The sequence below is a fragment of the Otolemur garnettii genome, unplaced genomic scaffold, assembly GCF_000181295.1.
Source record: "Otolemur garnettii isolate 467f Iridium unplaced genomic scaffold, OtoGar3 scaffold00020, whole genome shotgun sequence".
Classification (NCBI taxonomy): Eukaryota; Metazoa; Chordata; class Mammalia; order Primates; family Galagidae; genus Otolemur; species Otolemur garnettii.
In genome coordinates, this window is record NW_003852415.1 from 26,772,853 (window position 1) to 26,800,731 (window position 27,879).

General features: G+C 40.0%; 2 long non-coding RNA genes and 1 other non-coding gene across 4 annotated transcripts; all 3 read left to right on the top strand.

Moving 5' to 3' along the window:
* The first annotated feature begins 610 nt into the window (after positions 1-610).
* Positions 611-12,918, top strand: LOC111724184. Its single transcript, XR_002772525.1, has 5 exons — positions 611-752; positions 1,876-1,981; positions 8,836-8,901; positions 9,668-9,739; positions 12,860-12,918. It is a non-coding gene; the product is annotated as an uncharacterized LOC111724184 (long non-coding RNA).
* On the top strand, positions 862-938 carry LOC111724238. Its single transcript, XR_002772569.1, has one exon. It is a non-coding gene; the product is annotated as a small nucleolar RNA SNORD112 (small nucleolar RNA).
* A 9,344-nt stretch (positions 12,919-22,262) lies between the features above and the next one.
* LOC111724185 lies at positions 22,263-27,763 on the top strand. Of its 2 annotated transcripts, XR_002772527.1 has the most exons (4): positions 22,263-22,341; positions 25,996-26,090; positions 26,859-26,926; positions 27,732-27,763. It is a non-coding gene; the product is annotated as an uncharacterized LOC111724185 (long non-coding RNA). The 2 variants fall into 2 exon arrangements; XR_002772526.1 differs by lacking the exon at positions 22,263-22,341 and having other exon boundaries at positions 25,826-26,090.
* Positions 27,764-27,879: the final 116 nt, after the last annotated feature.

The window sequence follows — 27,879 nt, forward strand, 5'->3', positions numbered from 1 at the left end:
ACTAGATGGCTTGGGAGGGATTTGGGGCTGTGGGTGGTAAAATCACGGCTTCAGGCACACACCTGCTGGCCTGATGTCACTGATAGGCAGCTTGGAGACTCAGGGCTTCTGCTTTACAGCATATAATATATAAATATTTTTAAAAAAGATCTTTGCCGTAAAATAAAGCCCCTGTGTCTGCAGAGCTTGCTTTAGGCATATGTGCCCACTCTCAAAGCATCAGCTAACATGCTTTTTTCATGGAATTTTTAAAACAAAAACAAAACAAAACCTCATAAGCAAATAAACAAAATCCCATGTAAAATGTTTATTTTAATTATGCAAGAAATGCATTGATAATTAACGTAGTCATTAATAAAAATGTTGCAGATAAAGCTAAAGCCATCATTAACCCTTCCGTCAACCTCAGCCTCCCCTCACTCCCCAAATTAACTGCAGTTATAATATTCAGGTATGTGGATCTCAGTACCTTTTTTCTGTGCATTTGCATATGTATGTAAATATATCTCTAAAATATTATATTACTTTGTTTACTTTTTATATAAACTATACCACAGTGTACATTTCCTTTTTTGCAGCTTGTTTTTCTTCCTTTAAGAATCTGCTTAGAAATAATAAAGATCAACGCCATTCCTTGTAACAACACTTCAGTATCCTGTAATCTGCACACCCCGGCATTTATTTAACCACTTCGGTGCATCATGAAAGCCCCAGGTCCTCTACCCTGCGGGAGGCGCATAGTGAAGGCAGGTGTAAGTAATTGCTGAGATCTGGTTTTGGGGAGTGGGCGCATGAGTGTTTATGACATTATTACAAATGAATATATGAGTGCATAAATTATCAAAATAAAAGGAACATTTCTGGACCAATGATGAGACAGTGTTTATGAACAAAGGATCATGATTAATCCAGTTCTGCACAAAATACTGAGGTCCATTAAAAGACAATAGGTCTTGGCTGTTTCATTCTTTTTAAGAGCTATTTAATATTCCGGGGTATGTATGCCCCAGTGTTGATTGTACCCTCCTCTGTTGTTAAAAATCCCAGCTGAAAGTGCTCTGAGGAGGGAGACTGTGTGCAGATATGAGCTTTGGTCAACATCCTAGTTGTCAGGGAGGGTCATAAGTTTATGAGTGCTCATTATATTATTTAAAAAAATAAATAACAATGAACACATAAAATCAAAGTGGTTTTATATCACAAATAGAGGTTTTAATAAATATGATTTTGCTTAGCAAATGCCCAATTAAAAAAACATCTAAGCTGTTTCTGTTTCTTACTACTCCTAATGACAAGGCAGTGAGCATTCTTACAGCTAAATCTGTAAACACGTACCTATTTGTCTTCCCAAGCTTCATAGAGGTGGGAGAGTGGGCTAAATGGTTTGCAAAAGTTTATTTTCATTGAGTGATCTTTCTAAAATGGCATTTTGACCTTGTTGCTGTCTTACTTAAAATCCTTCATCTACTTCTTGAAGCTTCGGGGACATGGTCAAAAAAAAAAAAATCCTTTAGCCTGGCATGTAATTCACCAACCTTCTGTGTCTCCCTCTTCTCCCCCACAGCAAAGCTACCTGCTTCTCTCGGCAGGGGCTCCCTGCTTTTTATACTTTGGTGCCTGGCTGTGCCTTTTTGGCAGCTTCCTTTCAGCCTTCAAAGGCAGGCTTAAAATATTCCTGATCAAGAACGCAAAGTTACATATATGTGCCCCCTCCTCCCCCTACATGTACCTTATTCAAAAGTCCCCTAAAGCCTTGTCCCTGGAATTGTGATGCTCATTGACTATTTTTTTCTAGTAAGAGAATGTTTTGTACTTTTGTAGAATTGACAAAACTGGCCGAATGTTAATTGCCGCCTTTCCTTTGTCCCTTTCCAGAAGCCCCCGGCTTCTCTGTGCAGCCTGGATCTGAAAACCACTTTGTGTTATTTCCTGCACTGATGGATGGTGTCTGAGGGTTGTGCTGTCTGCTCTGTGGCACTGGGTGAGTCTGCAAAGTGCCGTGAAACCACAAACACTTACCTGGGTGGGGCCTGGCTAATACCCCCTACCACTGTCCCAAAGTGCTCTCAGGGTCACAGTGACGGAGTTTTCGTGATAAATTTTGGACATAATTACAGCCTGGAAATGGCTAAGTATGTCTTTTATGGCTCACTCCTTGCCTGAGGCAGTCACGTTTGGTCCCAGGACAGGAGAGGGAGGACAAGGCTTGTGATGGCTGAAGTGATGTGGGGGGGCTCTGGGGAGGAGACGGGGTTCAGAATGGGTGCTTCTACCTTGAGACAGAGTCACGTTCTAGAAAGAGCATAGGCTATGAGGGAGAGGGTCTCCAAGACCAAGTAAGAATCCCCCTTGGGAGCAGAAGACTATTTGCTTATTAGGAGGAATAGGAGTCACTAGCACTGTTTGGGGTCTTAGTCCCCCACACTCCACCCCACGGGGGATAGAGAAGGAGGCATTGCAAGAAACCAGACACATACAGGACAGGGATAGAGCTGTGTGTCCTTGGCAAATCCCCAAGTATTTCTGTGCCTTGGTTTCCTGATATTAAAAAAAAAAAAAAAGAATCATAATCTCTCTCACATAGGGCTATTGAGATCTCAATGAGAAAATAACACAAATAAATCAGCCAGCACAGTAGCCAGAACATAGAACACAGCAAAAATCTGTAGCGTTCCCATCTCATCCCCATGAAAAGCTTAAGACCCCCTCTCTGAGACAGACAGCGGCTCCTTTTCAGGGAGACCAAACAGAGGAAAACAAAACAGCCAGAGAGAATGTGAGGGGTGTGGGCGACACAAGCTGACAATGCTGGGCTCCCCTGCCCATCTCACTCGTCCCCCCCACCCCCAGGGGAAACATGTTCCTTCTACAACACCTAAGGGTTGGGGAATGGGCTGTCCTTGCCCGTATTCATTGGGTTCTCCTGAAAAGTTTGGTGAGAGTTTATTTTATTTTTATATAAATATATATAAAAAGTCAGACTACTCTTCAGGCAGATTTTTTAGGCTCATATTTTATAGGCTTTGGCAAAGGTGGCTCGGAAGGAACAGTGGTTACAGTCTCCAGAGGTTAATAATTCCTGGAAAAACTTCTGGCTAAGCCTGACTTCTCCTAAATTTCACAAAAAATTCTCCCTGGGCTGGGCCCAATCTAAATGAGCTTTTTGTGTGTCGGCACAGTCTTACCTAGTGAAAGTATGACTTGCATGTTGCCTTTTACACAAAAGTGAACCTCTTTGGCTGTTGTGCACAAAGGCTCCTCTCTCCTAAATTTTTGGTTTATTTACTTTGGCGCATATGCCTGGTCAGGCACATGTCTTGCACCAGAGATATTTCTCTGCAGCTATTTGTAAAGCTGCCCAGGTCTCTGCAATTTAACCCTGTGCTTGATGCTGAATCGCCCCCCTGCCAACTTCCTTGGGCATGGGCAAAGGAGTGGGCTCTATTTGTGCCAGAAGCCAAAGGAAATATTAGTGGGAATGGGAGAGTGCCCCCTTCACATCTGCACCAGAGCTCTTCAGAGCCCCTTCTGTGCCACCAGCTACCCTCAATAAGAAATTTTTATTCATAAAATCTCAGACGCAGATGCCTTCTTGTTTTGCATCCTGCATTGCTCCCCCTTCCCCTTCAAGAAATGCTGTGGGGAGAGTAACATGCATGTAAATGTCACTTTACCAAACATTTTCATATGAACAGTTTCAAATCAATCCTTTAACCAGTTAAAACAACAGCAACAACAATACCCAGCAAAACCCAAGCCTCTGAGAAAGCAAACAGTTTTCCCCAAAAGGCTCTCAGTGACTAATCACATAGCCAGTGCAGTCTGTCTGTCTGTCAGCCTGGGAGACAACAAGCCAGCCTGGGCTCTCCACCTACAACACGATGCTGCCCCCGCACGGCGGGTCGGAGCAGCTGTGGCGACCCCAGACTGACAGATGGCCTTGTCAGGAGCAGGGTAATTAAGCTGCAGTGACCAGGGCTCATTCCCAAAGAATGACTGCCTTTCCAGAAATTCTTCTGCTCCATATAGGTGTGTTTTTGCCCCTAAGGATTACCAGGAACCCCAGCTGGCCTTGCAGCCATCCTGTTCATGTGTACACATGTGCACATGCATGCATTCACACACACATGATGAGTGCCTGCTCTGAGACAAAAAACAAACAAACAAACAAACAAAAAAAACTCCTTTAGGAACTATGGAACAGAGGCTTGTCTAGCAGAGGGCCCTTGATAAAGGCCGTGTCCACCCATAGTACCTGGGAACTGAACCCCCATCAATGGGCCAGGAGAGGCAGCACCTGCCTCAAGTATGGCTGTATTCATCATTATACAGGCCCCTCAGCCTCATCTCTGGATAAGGAGGACTTCACAAATACCTAGAGCATACAAATCACAGGCCAGCAGCTGGATGAATCCAATGGCTGCTGCCCAGCCTCCAAAACAGGGCCCTGCTTTTCCCATGTCTGGTTGGTTCCTTGACTTTTATTTCTACCACTTTGTTAGACTGTTGCCCCAGAGAGGACACCAGTCAGCCTTTCTGGGCCTGGGAGCTAGGGTGGACACTAGGCCACACTAGATTTTTGGGCCTCTGAGAGGGGAGTTGGCTGTAGGATAACCCCCACTTTCTCCTGCGGGCCCCCAGCACTCATGCCCTTTCTCTGCTCCTTTCCTTAATGTCTTACCATGATAGCGGTGCTCCGCCAACCATCTCTGTGCCTTTGCCATTTCACCGAGGTCAAACTACCTGGGGAAACCTTTGTATCCTTGCACTGACCCTGGCCTTGACCATTTATGGCCAGTCCCACTTGCTTGCACGGGACTTAGCACTATAGGAACTTCTCAAAGGCCTAGAAATGTGGGCTCTCAGCCTGGGCAGGGAGTTGTGCTGCTGCCTCCTCAGCCAAGTACTGGCCTACCTCTCTCTGCTTGGATGCCTTCTGTGACAAGGAGCTCCCTCTCCCTCCAAGCATCCTCCTTGAGATTCACACACTGAGCTGATTTTCTGAGCCCTCACTTGCCTTCTGCATCTGCCTCTGCCATTCCATGGCAGTCCCTTTACCCCCTCTGCCTTCAGATCTTTGTAGGCCACAAGCTCATTTTCTTTTCAGTCCTCTATTTTCTATGCTAAAGTCTAAAACTCCCATGGGAACTGGCTTAGAGACCATCTATACCTATCCTTTGTACCTGGGATAGAGCCCTTTGCTTTGTTGTTCTGCCAAAAGTCCAGGGGAGGGTGCACTGTTCCCCTCCAGGCCAGCTGTTCTGTGTCTATCTGCTAAACAGTTTCTAAGCCTTCTCTTTTTTTAAATAGCGACTTTTTCAGTTGCCAGGGAAAATGCTCTCTATGCGACCCCTCTGCTTTTTCTGCAGGAGCTGCTGGCCTCTCTGCCAGCCCTGACCAACCCCACAGCAGTAGGAGCAGCAGATAGCCACAGCAGGGCTGTGGGCCAGGGGGCTCCCGAGCTACGTAGACTAGTTTGACTCCTAGTCTGTAGCTGTGAGACCACGGCAATTCCCTTTACTTTTCTGAGTCTAAGCTTTTCCCCTGTGAAATGAAGATGAGAGTTTCCCTGTCACTGGCTTGAAGTGAGGACTAAATGAGATAAGAGTAGCCTAGCACACATCAGATACTTCATAAATGCTTGTGGAGGAGACAGTGGGACTTAGGGAGGGAGGGATGAATGTAACAAGTGTCTCGAGAGAAAACAGTCTGGCCTTTTAAGACCCTGCTCCGAATACAAACGGGAACCTCTCCTGCCAGAGTCCCTTCTGCCGCCTTAATCACACAAATCAAGTCAGCCTGAGGCAGCCCCTGGACTGGGGAACTCACAGTAGATGCAGGAGGCGGCAGAAATGACATGCAGAGCCCACATCTGCATTTAATAGAATAAGAATTTGCATTGTATATCATAACAGCATGAGGATTACAGCATAAAGGCATGAAGGAACATTTTTTTCCCTGCCGTTTCCTTGAAGGGCCAGCTTAGACAGGGAGGGGTCTGGGAAAGAAACCCAGTGGGGTCCAGGCATCCCATAGACTGTCGGATAAAGACATCCACCCATGCACTCATTTCCCAAACCACTGCAGTGCACCTACCTTCCCTGGGCCCAGTCTCAAGTGTGAGGCTGGGGATGAAGGGATGCTGGTTGGCTTCTTGTCCTCAAGGCTTAGTCAGTCTGGTGGGGGAAACAAACAGAGAATAGGTCACCATACATAAAGGTGATGGGGGGCACAAAGACACTTGAAATTTAGGGAGCCCCATCTGAAAGCCAAGTCCTAAGCTGGGCTGCCTGCATAGGACTCACCGGAGCAATAACCCTGAGCACTAGTCTCATGATCCCCATTTGATTGATGAGGAAACTGAGGCACAGGAAGGAGAAGTCCCACACTCACCGTTTCTCAGCTGGTGTGAGGTTGGGCCGGGATGGAACCCCAGGCTCTCCGAGGCTCCCCACCACACCCTGCTGCTGAAGACTGCTCAGCGAGGCTGTGCCGAGTGCTGGGGGGGTGTGGGTGGGCAGGGGATGGATTGATTAGTTATAAGCACCTCCCAGCGGTGCTTGAGATCCTAGCTCCTCTGTGGCCCAATCCGTTTGAAGGGCAGATTCAAAATTAGGTGGTAGCACCTATGGGCAAAGACTTATGAAAATGGCATTATTAACCTGATGTGGAGAGGGCTCTGCCTGTCTGCAAGCAGATTGCAGAGAGAGACAGGAGGGGGCTGGGGTTTGTTTGTGTGGACAGTGAGTTAGAGAGGATGGAGAACATCCAGGGGCCCTCCAGGGCTTCTGGGTGGGGAGAACCAGATCTAGAGGGGCTGGGGCTTGACAACTGGGAGGGGAAAGAGGTGACACATTTTCAGGGTAGCCCCTTCACTCAGGGAAATTCCCCAAGCTGTACTCTTCCTGGGAGAGGGTCCCCAGCCTTTGCTCTGATACAGAGAGGGATGGTGAGCCTTGGTGCACCTCAGTTTCCTGTCTGTGAGCCACGGATGGAAACCAAACGTCATGGCAAGAAAAGTCCCTGTTCTCATGACCCACCTCACCTTGTCTCCGACCACCACTATCACTGTTGCCCGACACCTGTCTGCTTGTCAGAGCACTATTCAACAGGAGAGATGCTGTTCCTGTTCTTTTCTGGGAAGGAGGAAAGAGAGCTATGGATGGGGAGAGGGGAGGGAAGAGGTGCCCCCCACCCAGAGAGACAGCTGAGCAGAGTTCTGCAATGGGTAGGACTTGGGCCACTGAAGATTTGTGCCAACTCACGGTGCGGTGGAATCACACAGTCTGAATTCTTCAGACACCAGCCAAGAGTCTGTGGCGCCCCCAAGTGCCACAAGGGGGCTGCCTGGGCTACATTTTTGAGCCCGTAAAGTGAGGAGGGGGACAATCAACAGGGACTGGCACTTTTCCTTTTGTAGCAGCGCTTTTAATTACGAAAAGCGGCAGAAAAGCGGCAGATGCGTGCGGTGGGGGTATCGGCCCACCAGCCAAGCCCGGCTAGGGGCTGCGGGGCAGGACGATGGTGGGGCAAGGGGCTACAGGGTAAGCCCCTCCCGACAGACGCTGCGCTGCAATGCAGCAGGCTGCAGGAGCTGTCCGGCGCTGGCTTTCCAAAGTGGGGACTGAAAGGGAGGGAGGGAGCCCTTGCAGGCGGTGCGCAGTGGCCGGGTGCCCAGGAAGCTGAGGGTCCGCAGGCTGTGGCCGCTGTAGGAGGACCGAGAGAAAAGTGGCCCGTGGCCGAGGTAGCTACAAAAGTAGGAGGAGGTAGCCGGACCTGGATGTGGTGATCCAGGGGAGCAAGGAAGATAGATGTGGACCTGGGCTCAGCTGAGCCCGGAGTCCCGTTTGCAGCACTGTGCTGCGCAGAAAAGAGGTCGGTAGAGATATGGGAGAGAGAGAAAGAGGACAGCCTGGGCAGCTTGGCAACACAGTTTTTGGATAAAAGCATCAATTCTTGTCCTTCAAAAAGAAAAAAAAAACAGATTTAAAAAAATGTTTGAAAGCTAGACAGCTGAATTCTTCTCAGCTTGACTGAGCGGGCCCCTCTAGGGTCTTCCTTCAATCTAAGCAAAGACAGAGTTGTCTCAGGAACCACGCCACAAGGAGGGCTACAGGAAGGACTCCTCAGGTGGCCGACCCTGCCCTAAAGACAGAGGTCCTCAGGCCTTTTCAGAGCTGAGAAAGGGACTGGGAGATAGGTGCCAGAGAGCCTGGGGGGACAAGGAGGGGTTAGGGACCGCTGGCGGGTGTCTGGTTTTGCAGCTCCCCATACCCTACACATTCCCCCCAGTCCACCCAATTTTAAATAATTTGTTCCCCCTGGATGGACCCTCATGTTCTCAGAGGAGATTCAGCTTGTGGCCCAGACCTCTGCTCTTTCAAATGGCTCCCTGCATCCCCTTCTCATGTAGTTTATTTTTACTTGTTGATTTAAAAAATCTTTCTTTACAGGAAAATTTCAAACAACACAAAAGTAGAGAAAAATAGTACATTCTTTTACCACAGTTTATACAGTTTTCATATTGCCATCACCCAGATACAATCATCATCAAATCCTGTCCTCACTTGTTTAGCCTAAAACCCAAACTGTCCCTCTACTACCACTCCCCAATTCTCTACCCCGGGAGCTATTTTGAAGCAAATTCCCAACACCATATTGTTTCCCCTTGAGCATTTTTTAGTTTTGTATCTTTATAAAAGAAGCTTTTCTTTCTTAAAAATATAACCACAACACTATTATCACAGTTAAAAAATTAGCAGCATTTCCTTAATGTCATCCAACATTCATTTAGCATTCAAATATCCCTGATTGACTCATAAATTTCTTTTACAGTTGGCTTGTTCAAGTCAGTGTTCAAACTATCTCTTGCACTTTCAAGGGCCACTGGGATTCTCAAAGGTAAGCACAACTACAAATTCAGTAGTTTGATTATCTGCCCTGACCTTACATGAGCAACCCAACCTCAGTAAACCTTAGTGTTTTCATAGAAAATGGGGCAAGTTCTGGGTCTCTCCTAGGGTCACTGAGAGGGTTAGAGCATTAGCCCATGAAGCCCCTAGCCCCATGTCATCATACATCATAGTCATTCAGGCAACAGTAGCTGGTCGAATTTTTCTTTTTCCCGGAAACCTCTAAGGGGGAGTTGGGCAAAACAGAGCTGGCTGTCGTCCACAAAACAAAAGGCTCCTGGCAGTGCAGGCCCCCCTGAGTGATTAAGATAGTACGTGCACTACATCCCAATAAGGGCAGCCTACAGTCTGGGGGCTGGGTCGGCTTAGACCTCCTGGCTTATAACTCAGCTGCCTGATAGCAGGTTTGTTGTGACCTGGGGCTGATAGGGGACCCCACAAAGTGCCTACCCACTAGATGGCACTCTTTGTTGTGTGTCCAGGAGGGACCACTACCCAAAGCTGCTCTGGCCACAACCCAGCCCTGGGTGCCACAGAGGGATGAACACCACTAAAACAGTGCAGATAATTTCTAAAAAGCATTTCTCAACATGTCATGCAAAATGCAGCTTTTTTTCTCTGTGTAAATCCTAACCAGATTGCAGAAGCCGAGGGAGTAAACATTTAATGACTATTTGCTGAGGCTAGGCACTGATATGTCCACTCTCTCTTTAAATTCTCGGCCCAGCTACAATTGATTTTCCATTATTTTACAGATGAAAGGACTTTGAGAGGTTAGGGACTTGCCTAAGATTGGCTAAAAAGCAGGACCCAGGATTCCAACCCAGGTTTGTCTGATTCTTCTGCAAAATTGAGAGGTGGAAGGACAGATGTTAAGTCTGATGGAAGGATGAATGCCTGCATCAAGGTGCATGAGTGGATGGTGATGGCTGACTGGCTGATGAATGCTGGTCAGAAGGTGAATTAATTAAAGTGCAGATGGTGGATGGATAGATGAATGAGAGAAAATAGTCAGTTTCTCACCAAGATCAAAGGCTTACTTGATCTGCGAAGAGAGATTTCCTCTGAATGGAGCTTGCTGGGGAAGCTCCTGCCTTCTGTTCTGCCTCTCAACGTACTGACTGTCTCAGAGGTGGCTCTGGGACAACAGGTGGGCTGCCAGCTCACCGGGACCAAGCCCCAGCAGTGTTGCTGGAGCTGCTCAGTGGAAGCTCTCAGCCTCTGCTTTCACACAGTGCTGAGGAATAGCAGGCAGCTCCCTTTCTACTGGCTCTCCTGGATGACTAAGCCCTGAGCCCCAACTGCATGCTCAGCCCTTTGCTAGTACTTGGCATAATTTTATCTCCTCTAAATCATCATAGGCACTCTCCATGATAGCAGTTGCCATCCTTAATTTAGAGAAGAGGAAACTGAGGTTTAGGAATTATAAATGACTTGCCTCAAATCATATAGGAAGCAAATATAGACACAGGATTTGAACTCTAGTCTTCTTTCCTCCCAAACCCATATCCTCAACATATTAATTTCCTTCTTTATGACTTTTTCTGAAAAAAATCTGTACTCTTTGGGGTTCACTCACATCAGACTCTCCCTCCTGATCTGTCAGTGGGCTAACCTTCTTATCCAATCAAATTTAAGTTTATTTCTCAAGTAACATCTTCTCTATCCCATCCTATTTGTAATTATCAAACAAGGGCCACAGGTATCAGTGACATCCTGCAGTACAATTAACCAATTCCAAATAAATTTCTGATATTTTATGTTCTGACTGAATGCCAATGAAAGTAGATGTAAAAATGACTCCAGAGCCTGAAAGCATCCAAAACAAGGAAGGAGGGGATGAGACAGAGGGCTAAATAGCAAATCAATAAGCCTCCCTGTAGACCTGGCTTGAATTTAGCAGATATGTTTTGAGAATGCACTCAGGGACTAAGCCCTGTTCCATATTTTCCAAATGCTGAAATTTCAATCACAGCTCTGCCATTGTTCGAGTTTTGTGAATTTGGACAAGCTACTTAACCTCAGTGCCTCAGTTTCTTCAGTTGTACTATGAAAAAAACCAAGAATATCTTGCTAAGATTAAATGAGGCAATCATATAAAGTGGTTAAAATGATGCTTTCCTTATAGTAAGCATGCAATAAATAATTATCATTAAAAATATAATTATTCTAACTATTTTCATTGAGACACATCACTTAATATCTTTGGCTAGTGGCCCATGCCTGTAATCCTAACACTATGGGAGGCTAAGGGAGGTGGATTGATTGAGTTTAGGAATTTGAGACCAGCCTGAGCAAGAGTGAGACCCCATCTCTAAAAATAGCCAGATATTGTGGGGGGTCCCTATAGTCCCAGTTACTCCAGAAGCTGAGGCAAGAGAATCACGAGAGCTCAGGAGTTTGAGGTTGCTGTGAATTATGATGCCACAACACTCTTACCAAGGGCAACAAAGTGAGACTCTGTCTCAAAAAACGCACAAACAACAACAACAAAAAGAACTACATTTTACAGATAGCTAAACAGGTGCTCAGAGAAACATATGAGTTTGCCTTTGGAGAGTGAATAAGTAAAATAGAAAAACAAATACAAGTAAAGAACCAGAATATTTTAGTCCTAGTTATGGAGGTAAGAATTAAACACAGCAAATGGGCACGATCCATCTAAGGCAGTGATTTTCAACTATTGTCCCACAGCATACTGGTATACCATGAGAGGATCTTAGGAGTGCTGCAAAAATTTTTAAAGATAATTTATAAAATTATTTTTGAAAGAAGTTCAAAGCACAGTAAGAATATTCTTTTTTTAAAATCAACATAATTTAAGTGTGCTGTGCAATTTTAACTATACGTTCAAGTGTGCCATAAGATAAAAAAGACTGAAAAACATTGATCTAAGGAGAGATTAAGCCCTGGAATAGTAAAACTCCCTCCAGGAATTTCCTTGGAGTATAGCGAGTCATACATATGTTGAATGGGAGCTGCAACGAAGCTGAGTAGGTAAAGAACAAGATGAATAATTAAGATTCTCTTAATCGAAGTTTCTAAAGTTGATGATAGTTAAACTTCATAGTTTCTAGAAGCAGTGGGGAAGGTTCCCCAGTTCTCATATACGATCTCTCCAAACTTCATTTTCTACCTGTTTTTAGTGTGGAGAAAATGGCCATTTTAGAAATGTTTCTTTGTTGAATCTTTTGAGGGTGACCAGTTAAAACAATTCTGGTTCTCACACTTGTGGGACATAAAGACTGGGTGACCTCTTCTAATTTCTGGGGTAGAGCATTTATAAGTTGAGTTTAGGTGGCATGTGGTTGCATGTAGTGGTCCTGGGTGGTGCAAATGGGCAAGTAGAAGGTGATGGGTTTAGCACTGGTGCTGACTTGCTGGGTTGTGTTGTATGTAAGCTGCAATCAAGTATGGGCTGACCCCAGAAACTGCAAATCCTTGCTTAGAAATGTTGCTACTGCACCTTCTCCATGAAGGACAGTTTGTTTTTCACCCAGGACTAGTGGCGCACCCTGGAGATTTTCTCTGCTCCTGGGGCTGCCTGTAGGGGAGTTCAGAAATGCCTTTGCCTCCCACATGCACATGCATTCTCACACTCTCCCTGTGGGCTGGCAGAAGGACATTACTATATAAACGAGGCCTTGGGATTAAGTAGGTGTGGCAGATTCTGGAGCCAGACTGACCCTGTTTGTTTCCTGTCCAATATCTTCCTTGCTGTGTGGCCACTTGAAAGTTACTTTACTTCTCTGACATTCAGTTTCCTTGCATGCAAAATGAGACTAACAATATCTTTACTCAAATATCAACATCTTCCCCTTCTTATCACTTCCATCCCCTTTCTCTGTAGTTGTCATTATCATCTCCTATCCCATATATTATACTTACTTATTTTGAATATCGTCTGTTTCTTTCACCCACAGGGATGTTTCTTTCTTCACCCACAGGGATGTTGATTCTTAGAGGACGGAGATGTGTCTGTTTCGTCCACTGCTGTATCTCCAGCACTCAGACCCAGTGCCTGGTACAAAGTGCATGCTCAAAATGTTTTTTGGCGGGGTGGAGGTGGAGTGGGGAAGAAATGCTGTTGAATTGTCTTCACTTAAGGAGTGTCGACATATGCAAAGTAGGCAGCATGGTGCTTGGAACAGAGTACGCATTCAATAAATATTGGCTAATTATGATTATTATGTCTAATTCACAGGACTGTTGTGAGAATCAAACAAGATAATGTATGCTAAAGCATGCTGTGAACACTACGTGCTGTGTATAGGAGGTACAATATTAATGATCCCTGCTGCTGGGCGGGAACTTACACTTAAATGTTATGCTTTCCATTTTCACACCACCTGGGAGGGAGGGAAAGCTTGTAGGGTTTTTGCCACCTGAGGCTCAGTGAGGGGAAGAGCCCTGTCCAAGGTCCCACTGTGTAATAAAGCAAAGGCAGGAGTTGTACTGCAGCCTACTGGTCTCTCCATGACTCCTTTAAGAAAGTTCCCAAATGAATATGTTTATGTCCATATGACAGTATATGTGTACACATAGTCTATGGGATTATATTAATGTCTCTGGGTTGCTCTGAGGATGTTGTGCTGTGAACTTGCCCAGGCCAGTCTGAGAGGGTAGGAAGGAAACGGGCTGTAAATTGTCATAGCGAGCCTCTTTTGGTTTCTAGGAAACAGTTTCAACATTGAGAATTTCATGGCATAGATTCCCTGGAGAGAAGCCCCATTTCATGAAATAAATTTTCATTTCCAAAATACATCCCTTAGTTGGGTTTCTATTTTACAGAGCATTTGTTTAAGCTTTGACACTGTGTCCCAAAAAGCAGATCTGAACAATTTCTTGCCATAGGCCCATCCTTCCTGAAGCCCTTGGCTTGGCCTGAGTGAGCATCAAGATAATTCTTTTTTTTTTTTTTAAAACAAGCTGGGGAATGTTCGACTAGTGGGGCAGGGGAGGGCGGGGTGTGCACAGGGTGGCTGGTCGGTGTGGAGGAGTGGCCGGTAGTTCTTCCTCACGTTGGACCCCTGAGGGTGTTCCTGTCCTCATTCTACAAATCGCACAAGTCGGGGCACAAGACAGAGAAGCCAGGTCACGTCTCTGCAGTTACACAGCTCATGAGTGCCTGCTGGGGTGGAACCTGGTCTGTCTGTCTGTCTAGCACCACAGCTCTGGCGTCGCTGCAGAGGGAGCACGGGTCTGAGTGAGGAGTGGATTCAGTGGGGGGATGGGGGGGCACTGGTTTATCTGGTTGCCATTGGCATGAAGATAACAAGTACCTCTGCTTGGGGATTAGTTTTGGACTATCTTGCAAATGGAGAAACAGGCACAGAGTGGTTAGTTAGCTTTCCTGGTGCCACCCAGCTAGTCAGGGGCTGAGGCTGGATTTGGAGGGGGCCATTGTGAAAGCACCTGTGCATAACTGTGAGCACAGGTTGGACTGCCACTTGTTCTGGGTTTGAGTTTGTGTCCTGCCCGTGGCAGGTGTGCTTTTGTTTCTCTCTTTCCCTTGACCTATTTTCAACTGTCAGTTGAAAACCCCTGCAGGAACCCCTAGCCAGTGGCTTATATAATATTTTTAGTAAAGAGTACATGTATGTGTTAAAATTTTACATAGGCGTAAGGTGAAGGCGAATTTATCCATAAGATTCTGGAGTGATTATTTAAGATTGGTGGGGGAAAAAGAAGGGGATAAATGGAGGTGAGACCCCTAGTAGTTACTGTCATGGGCGGTTTTAACAATCAGTAAAATAAGAGAGAAGCATGCCAGGAAAAAGGACATGAGTGGGTCGTAAACCAAGGAGGGCAATTAATTCTCCACAACTGAGGGGCATTAAAAGAGAGATCAGAGTGGTTTGTGGCTGTTAATTTTATATTAAAAATAATAAAAGAATGTAGAAATAATGTAATAAAGTCTGTGAATGGTACAATTCTGAGAATGTGTTCTGGACCAGGGATTATGACTAACCTAGGTCTGGTAACCTGATATTAAGAAACAAAAAAAGCCCTCATAGGCTATTTTCTCCCTTGTAATGGGTTTTGTGTTCCACAGAATGGGCGCACTGGGGCTTCTCTGCCAGAGCAGGGACTGCAGACAATAAAATTGGCCTTCATGGGTGTTCACTGAACAGTTAAAAATGAATGAATGTGTAAATAAAAGTAAAGAGCCAAGCATGGAGCAGTGATGATGATGTGTTCCCCCCACAGCTTTATAGAGATATAATTGACTAGCAAATATTATATATACTTAAGATGTATAATGTGATGTTTTGATATAAATATACATTGTGAAATGATTCTCAATCAAGCTAATTAACATAGCCATCACCTCATACAGTTGTCTTTTTTTGAATGTGTAGTGACAATTCTTTTTTTTTTTTTTTTATTGAATGATAACTATGTACATTAATGCACTTCTGGGGTACAGTGTGGGGTTTTCACATGCAATCTGAAATACTTCCATCAAACTGGTCAACACAGCCTTCATGTCATTTTCTCAGTTATTGCTTTAAAACGTTCACATTCTACTCTTAGAAAGAACATGTGACAATTCTTAAGATCTGTTTGCTCTCTTAGTGAATTGTAAGGGTACAATACATTATTTTTACCAGCAGTCACCATACTCTACATCAGGTTTTAGAACTTATCTATACTATATAACTGAAAATTTGCACCCTTTGAAGGATATCTCCCCACTTTCTTCATCCCCAACCTCAATGCCTGGTAACCAACTTTCTATGATGTATTTTTCTTTTTCTTCCCCCTTTTTTGGGTCTTTTTTTTTTTTCAAAATCCACTGTATTTCATTACCTATAAAATTGTTAAAAAAACAAAACACAAATTCTAGGCCATCGAAGCTCTGTTGAAAGTGTATCAATAGGTATAATAGAAAAGTCTTTGATCTTAGGCTGAATGGTGGCTTCAATTGTATTTTCTGTACAGTTGAATCAGATGAATCAAAAAAATATATGACAAAATGAACAAGAGCCAATAACGGACCATGAAGATAATGCTTTATGAATTAAAGATTAACAAAATTTGTGTACAATTGTGGAATAAAACAAAATAAGACTTTTACCTCTATAGATGTGTTTTGAATGTACTAATCAATATTTTTGTTCTAGATTAGGGTTGGGTTCATTTGTGTTTATTGTGTTAAAAATAAGTAAAAACATTAAAAAGAATGAGTAGAAAATAATGATGATTATATCTGGAATCAAAGATTATTATTGCTCTACTTCTGTGTATTTGGAAATAGGAAGATTATCTGGGTGGTTCCTTTATGTGTAAGAAGCATAGAGACAAATGCTTGTAATAGTCATTTTCATTTGTGATTAGAGTGGTTAATTAATGCATATTCATTGTAATAATAAAAATTAATAAATGTGTAAATATATGCAATGAGAGATATGCTTGGGCCAGTGGCAAGACTGTGTAATGACCCAAAGATTATGGTTAATCCTGTGCTTCTCACCTGATGGCCATTAATGAATATCTAGGATTTTTCATTGTCTGTTTTGTGTTCCACAGAGTGAAGTCCCCAAAATGAATGTAGTGACACTGTCTTCATGAAGATCTTGGGTGTGACCTTTGTGAGAAATGAGCCATGAACCAATGTGAGTAGTAGTATTGCTATCATGAACTTGGGTGTTTATTGTATTATTAAACATGAATGGACACATAAATAAAGTCAAAGATGACCAAGCACAAATCAGTTCATTACCATGAACCAAGGGTGATTAATTTCTTCTGGCATAACTGGCACCAAATTAAAAAATATTATGGCCAGGCGTGGTGGCTGACACCTGTAGTCCCAGCACTCTGCGAGGCACAGGTGGGCGGATCACTTGAGCTCACAAGTTTAAGACCAGCCTGAGCTAGAGCAAGACCCCTCTCCCCCCAAAATAGGTGGGTGTTATGGGTGCCTGTAGTCCCAGCTGCTTGGGAGGGTGAAGCAAAAGAATTGTTTGAGCCCATGAGTTTGAGGTTGCTGTATGCTTTGATGCCACAGCACTCTACTGAGGGCAACAAAGTGAAACTCTGTCTCAAATATATATATTTGAACCTGCCAGCCTCAGTGTATGTGGCCAGTGCCCTGCCCACTGAGCTATAGGATCTGCCTATAGTAAAATCTTTTAATCTTATGTTACTTTGGCATATATATATATATATATATATTTTGCTAGGTTGATCTCTGTATAGCAAGTGAGCAAAGAAAAAAAGAAACAACATGCAATGTATATATTACATCATATATGTTATGTTTCTTTTTCATACTTTTTAAGTTGGGGTGAGTTCATGTACATTTATGGATTTATTAAATATATGTTGGCTGATACATAAATAATATCAAAGACAGACAAACATGGACTCCAGAAGACAATGCCTTACAATCTAAGATTTATGATTACATAGTCTTGGAAATTTGGTAGAAATTACAACACAAATATTTGTGCTTATTAATTATTTTAATAGCATTCTACCGTTAATTTCATATACTATTGTTTGGATTAGCATTTCCCTATTGATAAAATTTGGGATGTTAACTTGGTGAGAGAGGGTTACATGGAGAAGTAAGATATTGGTAGTTTTCTATTTGTTGGGTAGGAATCATGGGCATTCTTTTATGATTTCTTAAAAGGGATAAATAATATTTCAAAGGACAAAGTATGGACTAATGAAGATAGTATTTCATAAACTAAGACTTATTCATTGCTATGTAAGTGAGAGCCATTAAAAATGATCTAGGCTATTTATTTCTCTAATACTTGCTTCCTGTTACACAGAATGGACATGCACCATACATAGTTCATTTAATCATACAATATTTATGATAATTTTGACTTTTATTGGGGTTGCTAAAGTATACAAAGAAAATGTACGTAATAGTTGGTGTTCATAGATCTTTGGTAGGAGAGTTATTTAAGGGTGTTCATGTAAATGAATGAATGAACAAATAAATGAATAAAAGAAGAGAGGGCAAATATGAGAGAAAGGTGATCATATCTCACTGTAGTAAAGTCTTGTTTTTTTGTTTTTTTGAGACAGAGTCTCATTATGGCACCCTGGGTAGAGTGCTATGGCATCACAGCTCACAGCAACCTCAAACTCTTGGGCTCAACTGATTCTCTTGCCTCAGTCTCTCAAATAGCTGGGATTACAGGTGCCCACTAAGGCTATCCTTTCAAAGATGCCTGGCTATCTTCTTATTTTTTATTTTTGGCCAGGGCCGGGTTTGAACCCACCACCTCTGGTAAATGGAGCCGGTGCCCTATTCCTTTGAGCCACAGGTGCTGCCCTAGCTATCTTTTTTGTTGCAGTTGTCATTGTTGTTTAGCAGCCCCAGGCTGGATTCGAACCTGCCAGCCTCTGTGTATGTGGCCAGTGCCCTGCCCACTGAGCTATAGGATCTGCCTGTAGTAAAATCTTTTAATCTTACGTTACTTTGGCATTCATTTTTAACATAAGTTTACCTTTTTCATATCAGAAGCAGCCTTAGTCACCCTTGATGCAGCTTCTAGTTCTCCAGCCCTCTTCTTAATGTAATAGATCCAGACATCTGCCTTATACAACTGCTAACTCCTGGTGACTGCCTTTCTCCCTGTGGGACAGCTCTGTCCAACCTACTTGACTTGCTTCATTGACCCCTTCTTCTCACATGGACCCACAGATATACTGGCTTACTCTAAACTCAGAAATTAGAAACCTCTTTGGAAAACATGCTTCCATACCTCCCTGGAGCATAATAGAGCCCTTTTCCTTCCTGTTGGTGTTTTGAGGCATGCTGGATCTGTAATACACTACTTTTGTTATTTCATGTGTTTTCTTGACTTGCCTCCTCTCTGTCTCACCTGTCTGACACAGCTGCATCTAACTTCTTTCCTAAGCAGAGCACTCCTAGAGACTTGGTAGGAATAAACTGGACTCAGATCAGACAAGACCCACAAGAGAATCTATCAGTAAAAATAAGTTTCCTATGAGAGGGACACCTCTTAGGTGTTAGACCGTTACCAAGATAAAGAAATATCACTTGAAAGACACACTGTAAATATTTATAAGCACCTTCCTTGGAGACCCATCGGGTCATGGCTAGAGTTTATAGCCACTCTCTTGAGAGAGACCTCAAGGTCAAATTAGAGAAAAATAACTGTACTCATTATCCTAGAATTATAATTATTTCAATTCTGTCTATGCAAGGTCTGTTTAAAAAAATGTATTGGTTATAGCATTCATCAGTTATCTTTCTTTTGCATAGTGGTATGTTGGATATCAATTTTATGCTAAAAATAAATGAATAGTTACATAAATGTATAAAATAAATAACAATGACACAACAACAAAAAACAAAACATGGACTGCTGATGAGGTCAGTCCAAGGATGAAAAGATTGTAGTTGATTATGGTTAATTCAGTTCTGTGCCCCAACTGCCATAAGAATAACCTAGCTTGTTTTATTCCTTTAACATCTGTTTTGTATTTCATTGTGTATATGTACATAGTTTATTTAAACATCTATTCATAAATAAAGATGTAGGCTATTTAGTGTTTGAGCAAGGACCACAAAAGGAGATGACAGATGAAAAATAATGTCAGTGTTCTACTTGTGAAGTAAGAATTCAATTTATGGTGGCTCATTTAAACTTTAGAATAAAAGAGAGGCAACATGAACCAAGAATGATAATATTTTATGAATCAAAGAGTATGATTAATCCAATTAGATTCATTAGAAAAAGTTCTTGACTTACATAAGGGTAAAGAGCAAATTCTAATACTGTTCAATGGAACATTATGCAGTGATAGAAATGTTCTGTAATCTGTTCTAAAAACAATATGGTAGCTACTATGATTATTGTGCACTTGATTGTATTATTATTATCAGCCAGTTTTGGCTTGTTAATATTAATTTGTATTATATAAAGAGATCAATGATAAATAATTAAACAAATTGAATAAATGTACAATGATTCATTATTAACAAATGTATAAATGAACATAAGAAAGAGGGCCAAGCAGGGAGCAATGAATGATTATTAATATGTTTTTGAAGTATTGAAATCAATAAAATGCACACACACAAATGTATAAGGGTGTATATTTGCTCCTGTTTCTACAAAAGGAGAGATTTTTACACAAATCAGCAAATGGAAGAGGACCAGTGTTGTGAGGATGTGTCACATGTAATAAGAATTATAGTTAATTTTGTTCTATTCATTGAGTTCATTGAACAACAAAGATAAGAAAGATCTAGTTGATTATCTCTGTGGGTAATGGACAGATTGACAGGTGTTCATTTTATTCAGACATTTTAACTAACTTCTTTAGATTCTCAGCTATAAATTATAAGAGAATGAATAAATAATTTTATGTCACAGTTAAAAGAGAGAAAATGTTGCACTAGTGATGGACTTAAATTATGAAGCAATATAACATGAATATTTCTGTGAACATAGCAATTGGGAGCCTAGACTTTATATCCTGTGTATTAAATCAGGAATACAGAAATGACTTGGACTGAATTAATCCATTACTAATTAAATAATAAATAAGTAGATAAATACATAAAGAGGGTTAAGAATGGTTTGTCGATTAAAAATAAGATGTAACAAAAACAATCAGCATTGGTGAAAATATGCCATGAAACAAAATTTAACACTTAAGAGCATGCTTCATTCATTTGGTTGGTTGGTTAATATATATATATTTTTTAACCAATGCGTTGATTAAAAATTTAGGTTTCTAACCTATTGGGAAGGAAAACATAAGGAAATATGGGAAATAGTGTCAATGAAGTGAAATGGGAGGTTCTTTGTTAAATATTTAAAATCTGGACATATTAAAGAAAGACTAAAGAACGAAGGCCCAGCATGGGGCATGAAGAGTGTGGGATTGCAATGAGGATGTTTATTACTGAGCCACATCTGAGATGGTGAGGTCCACTGCAGAAAGAGATTTAGTGTATTAGCTCTGTGAGAAATTACCCTAAATAAATTAGTGATAATATTCACATATTCATGCATCTTATTCTTGCTTTGTTGTGATTCATGAATATTGAGTAAGTAATATGTAGTCAATCAATGAATAAATCAAACCCTGGGGTGTCCAAATCAAAGATTTTGATTGAACCATATTATGTCAAGGTCTGTTATAAAAACAAACCTAATTTACTGCCTCAGTGGGACATGAGCTGATGGTTGCAATGAGGAATATGGGTTATCTTGTTTTTCGATTTTTGTAGGTATGAGGTATGAATTATTATTAGTGCATAATGATCAGTGCATGACTAAGTAAGCATACCAGTGAATGAAGACAAAGAGTCTTCACCAGTTACTATGGTATGGGATACGAATTATTAAAATATTTCTCAGGAGCCAAGTTACATTACGTAATAATTCAAGTCTATTATTGTTGTTTCTGGGTTGGTAGCTGTTAATTTTATTAAGTATTTTACTAAGAATAGAAAAAAGGGAAATGTAATGAATAATTGATTACAGAACTACTTAATTGAAATGAGATCAAGCTGGCGACAAGTGTTGAGTTTTGGGGCAGATGTTAATGTTATTGAGAACCCTTGGGCAGATGTTTGTGTTATTTAGAACCCTTGTCCAGGGAGCTCTTGGACAGATGTTTGTGTTATTTAGAACCCTTGTCCAGGGAGCTCTTGGGCAGATGTTAGTGTTATTTAGAACCCAAATATTAATGGTGTCATTATAAGTGAATGAAGGAAGGGATTTTTAAATGAGAGCAACATAAACCAATGAGCAGAATATCTAATTTAAAAAGTAAACTATTAATCTTGCTGTGCTCTACAAATTTTGTAAATAAAAGAGCCCTGGAATTCTGTCCATGCTGGGTAAAGACCAGAGGGCCAGTGACAAATTATAATAGACTATTCTGCATTTTCTTTGAAAAAAAAAAGAAAATTCAAAGTATTCCAGAACCACATTAAAAATAAATGAATAAATTTATAAATTCACATAATAGGTTCAAACATATACCATCAGTGAGAATGTGTCAAGGAACAGGAAGGTAAGTTTACCCAAATCTGATCAAAGAAGATGCATAAAAAAGATAATCTAGGTTCTTCCCTATATGAGTGAGGCTTGACTGATAATGTGGAATAGGCAGAATTTTTATTCCTTTACTAGGGCATAGTTTCTGCAGTTTTCATTATATTACATGAATTAGTAATGAACAAAGTCAAATAAAATTAGGGCCATTCTTGGGGTGATAATGGAATGTGATAAAAACTGGAGTTTTGATACAAGCAAGCCTTAGACTCCTTAAAAAAAAATCTAAATTTCTGCTTTTTAAATTTTCTAAAATCTGCTTTTTGCTCCACAGAATTCAATATGTGAAATATGATTTATTCATTATCCACTGAAGGAAATCTTGGCTGTCACTTCTGTGGATGAGGAGAGGGATGCATGTAAGTAATAACATTCATGTTGGTGGTTTGAAGGGGCTTATTCATGTTATTCATGGAATTATTTCAAAGGAATGAATGACTACCACAAACATAAATAGAACAAAAAAATGCTAACAGGGTGGACATTCTATGTTCTCACCACAAAAATGATAACTGTGAGTTAGTTTATATGTTAATTAGCTCGATTTAGTATTCCACAAAGTATTATTACATGTATAAGCTTCAGTATATTATGTTGTACATGATAAATGCACACAATTTTGTCTGCCAATTTAAAACCAAAATAAAATCAAAGAATGCCATGCATGGACCAATGTTGTAAATATGTAATGGACCATGGATTAAAATTAATCTATTTCAGTACAACTGAGTTTCATTGAAAACAAAGTTGGAAGACATTACATTCATTTTCACAATTGCTTAATATTCCATTCTATTTTTGTACCACATCTTAATAATGCTTCTTTACTGATGAAGATCAAGGCTTTTAAATCGTTGAGGAAGATTTTCCAGTGTTCCAGTTGTAAAGTAGTACAGTGGACTGCCATCCTATATTTAAATTTAAAAAAAATTAAGTGAAGGACACAAATTATGGTTAATTTAATTGTGTTCACTGTATTTTATAAAAAAACGAGAGACAAGGAATATAGTCATACATTTCTGTGATAAAGAGTGGGTGGGCAGTTGTTAGTATTTTTGGTGTTTATAGAGTCGAGGTTTTCAGGTACTTATATATTGTTTTAAGCTTTTGAATGAATATGATAAAATCTCAAGTCTCAGCTATGGACAATATGGAGTGTGAGTAACAAAGCTAATGAGTAACCCTGCTCTACTATACTCCTGTCCATGTGGAGAAAGTCAGATATAGATTCTTTTAACTTGGATTAAGTTCTTGGAGACAGGTCATATAATAAAAATATTTCAGTTATGGGTGTTACTGGGTTTACTATCTTTTTATTAAAGGGGGGTCAAACATGAACCAATATTGAGAATATATCTTATTATTAGGGTTATGTTTAATCCAACTCTATTTGCTGAGTTTTATTTTTTAAAAAATAAAAATCCTTTATGGGTTATGTCTATGGCCCATGAGCATGAAGAGAGAGATATTGAATGTTCCTGTACTTTGTCTTGGCTTTCATTGTTACTGATACGCTATCAGGGAAGGAGGAAGGCCATTTATAACTGGATCAATGTTATTCATAAGGAGGCTTTGCATGGTTGTTCATATCTGTAATACTAGTACTATGGGACACTGAGGCAGGTGGATTGCTTGAGCTCAGGAGTTCAGGACCAGCCTAAGCAAGAGCAAGAACCCCCGCCTTTGTTAAAACAAACGAAGAAACAAACCAACAACAACAACAAAAAAAACCCCTGGAAAAACTGAGGCAGGAGGATCACTTGAGCCCAAGAGTTTGAGGTTGTTGTGAGTTATGATGATGCCATGGCTCTCTACTCAGGGGGACAGAGTGAGATTCTGTCTCCACAAAAAAAAAAAAAAAAAAAGAAATTATTCAAAAGAAGATCAAGTATAAGCCAATGAGGAACCTGTGTTATGAATCAAAGATAATTATTACTGCTGGTGTACCCAAATGCTACTCGGATAAATAAATAGAGCTCTAGATTCCTCCCATTTTGGGTAAAGTACACATTGAAATTTACATGGAGCAATTCTTTAGAAAAATGGGTATATAATTTGTTCCATGCTAATTATATACATGAATAAATAAATGAATCACTAGACTTATCAGTCAGAAAAATTTATGTGTCATTGAGTGAGAATATGCCATAAAACAAGACTATGTTTATCTTATTCTGCATAAGTAAGATTCACTAAAAGCAATCACCTGGCTGTTAAATTTATGGATAGTGAGTAGGTAGAGATGTATTAATGACAGATATATCTTTTATTCTAATGTTGGTATTCATCATATTTTTTAAAAATAAAAACTACATAAGTGAGTAAGAAGTGCCATTTTGAGCAATGACGAGATTATTAGCTGACTCAAATTTATGATTAATTTAATACTTCAAGATGAATTTCCATCAAAAAATATGTAACTTTCTTTTGAAAATTTGTATTTTACTTTACCAAAGGAACACATCCTAGATGACTTAATCATTCTCTAATGCTAAAGATCTTGGCTTTTACCTCTGTGGGTGAGGAGAGAAAGAGATCAATGTTAGTAACAGTTAAACTTTAATTTTCTTGGGTTGAGATGTTGATTTTTGAGTGTTACCTGATTTTTTTTAAAGTAGTAAATACATATATTCATAAATAAAACCAGACAATTCCAGCATAGACTAGTGATGAGCATGTGCCCAGAATGGGGATTTGTAATTAATCCGATTCAATACTAGTAAAATCCAGTAAAAAGATGTGGAGTGATTCATGCATTTTCAGCGATGCTTCACATTCTGTCTTATTTTTGCATTGTGGTTCATATAAATACCTCTCCACTGATCAAGATTTAGGGTGCTATTTATTCCTTGAGGGAGAAGCACATAGGAAGATGCTGGTGTTCTAGTTGTGGAGTAAGATTATTTGTTGCACAATTTTTAAATGAAAAAGGGCTAATCATGGAACTGATATGAAACAAAAATGTTGATCAACTTATATGTACAAAAAATGCATATATATTGCAAAAAGCAATTATCTATTACTTCTGTGGGAAATGGACTTGTAGATTAAATTATTACTAACATTCAAGTATATTGTTCTCTGGCTTTTTCATTCATGGAGAAATAATCCTGTTGTTAGTGAATCTATGAATAAAGAAATAAACAATGCAGAAATAAAAGAACAAAAATAGGACAAGTATAGACCATTGATAAGTATTCTGAAATGTATGCATCAAAATTTTGATTGAACTCTGTAAAAAAGCTTAGTTATTTCCTGTATAGGAGAGGGGCTTATAGAAGAAGTATAGAACAAAGATCTGGTTCTAAGTTCTTCATGTCTCTGAATTAGTTATATTGTAAGTAAACTAATGCAAAAATAAATAAAGATGTATGAATGAATAATGGTCAATTAGGTTAATTTATAATAAAATAGGGATTATTATTTTTAATATATTCTAAAGCACTGAGTTTTATAACTTAAATAGTCTCCCTTACTGTCCTCATAAACGTCAGACCCTATTCATTGAGAGTTCATGTTGTAATTTTGGCATTTGTTGTGGGTAATTGGTTTTATTTAGTAAAGAAACACATTATTCACATTAAAAATAATGATTAAAACAATAGCCTAGTTGAAATAAAGCCAAGCATGGACTATATTGATAATATGATACTAGGTATTATTAATTATTTACTTTCATTCACTAAATATTATTCATAAACCAAAAATGATATAGTTGTTTATATCTGTGGGCAATGAGAACACAGATATTACTAACATTAGTCCAACCTTATGTTCAGTGTCCTAGCTTCTATTCAATTTGATATACTGTTAAATGAATGATATACTGTGAATGAACGAGTTCACATTTCAATTATTTAAAACAGTGCAGAGCATTGGCCAATGAGGACAGTTACATACCAGTGGGGGGGCAGTCTTCAGGAGCATGGGAGAACAAATGGGTCCCTGACCCTCCTATTGCTATTGGACTGTAAAGTGTCATCAAACAAAGAATGATTAGCCCATTTTTACAGATGAAGAAAAGAAATTTAGACTCATCCCACATCCCACTTTGGACCAAACTTATGCCAACAGTTACATGAAATGGTATTTTAGTTCTGGATTGCTGGTGAGTTTTATTCTTTATCTTTAAAAAAGAATAAATGATCAAATTATTCTTTGATTTATAAAACAAAAGAAAAATATGAGTGAGTCAGTAAATAAATAAATTAGGGTAAATCTTGGTACATTACTTATGGCTCATTTTCAGCAATGCATCAGTATGGTCCCTTAAAAAAACATGAATAAGATTAGGGTGGACGTGTGGTTAGGGGGTATATAGATAGAGTATATAGATGTAATAGTTACATTTATTACTTTTATGTTGGGTGGTAGATTTAAGTGTTTATTATATTAAAAATTAAGCATTAAATAAATCCATACATGAAAAGAACAGTTATTTTTGAGTCAATAATGAGTCTATTATAGGAAACAAGATTTATGATTAGTCTAATCCCTCATGACTCAAGTCCATTAAAATAAATTAAATCTACTGATTCATTCTTTATAAAATGTGCATCTTGCTTCACAATGAATATACTACAGCTGATTTAATTATCCAAGGACAATAAACATGTTGGGTTTTTTTTTTTTATAACCTCCTTGGGTAAGGAGGTTAGAGATTGTTGTTCATAACAATTAAAATCATGTCCTTGATTTAGGTTATTTGCTCTGTAGGAACCAATAATGGAAATAGATCAAAGTTTACTGTTAATTTGATTCAGTGCAACTCAGGTCCATTAAAAATCAGTGAAGGATTTTAGTCATTTTCAAAAGTTTTTAGTATTGAATTTTATTTTGTTTCATAGTTGATTGACACATTTCTTTATTGATAAAGGTCCAGGCAGTAGCACAGAGGAAGAGGGAAGATACTGACTGTCATTGTCCTCATTATGAGTTAAGATGGTGGGTCATGTTTGTTCATTATATTCTATTAGTTATCTATGGCTATATAATGAATTTCCCAGAAATTTAATGGCTTAAAACAATAATAAACATTTGTTACCTCTCATAGTTTCTATGTGGCAGGAATCCAGGAGAGGCCTACTGGGTGGTTTTGGCTTAGCATTTCTTGTGAGGTTACAGGCAAGATGTCATGTGCAGTTGTAGACATCTGAAAGCTTGACTGTGCTGGAGGATCTGCTTCCATGACTTACTCTTATGGCTGGAAAGTGGTGTTGGTTGTTGGTAGGTGGTTATAGTTCCTTCCCACATGAACCATTTCTTAGGACTGCTTGAGTATCCTCACAACATGCCAGAACAACCAACCCAAGACAGAGAAAGGTGGAACTCTCAGTCTTTTTTATAATCTAGTTTCAGAAGTCATGCACCATAACTTCCACACTGTTTTATTGGTAAGGCAGGCAGTTAAGATTTAATATGTGAAGAGATTATACAACATCATTCATACCAGGAGACATAGATTATTTCAAGCCATCTTGGAGGCTACCACATGTACTATCCTTATAATATGGACAAATTAAATACAAGAAAGGTGAGCATGTACAAAATATAACTATGGCATTAAGATGAAGCCAAGAAGTTGAGTAATCTATGTAATGCTGACATCCTTTGCAAAAAGATATAGTCTCAGTTCTATAGAAAATAAGCCTATGGATAGATCTCGGTAATATTCAAGGATCTTGTTCTTAGGTTTTTTGATTCATGTATACTGAGTTTGTAATTTTATTTATTTATTTATTTATTGCAGGTTTTGGCCAGGGCTGGGTTTGAACCCGCCATCTCTGGCATATGGAGCTGGCGCCCTGTTCCTTTGAGCCACAGGTGCTGCCCCACTGAGTTTGTTATTACTAATGACTCAACGAATAAAGCAATAAGGATATGAATGAATGGAAAAA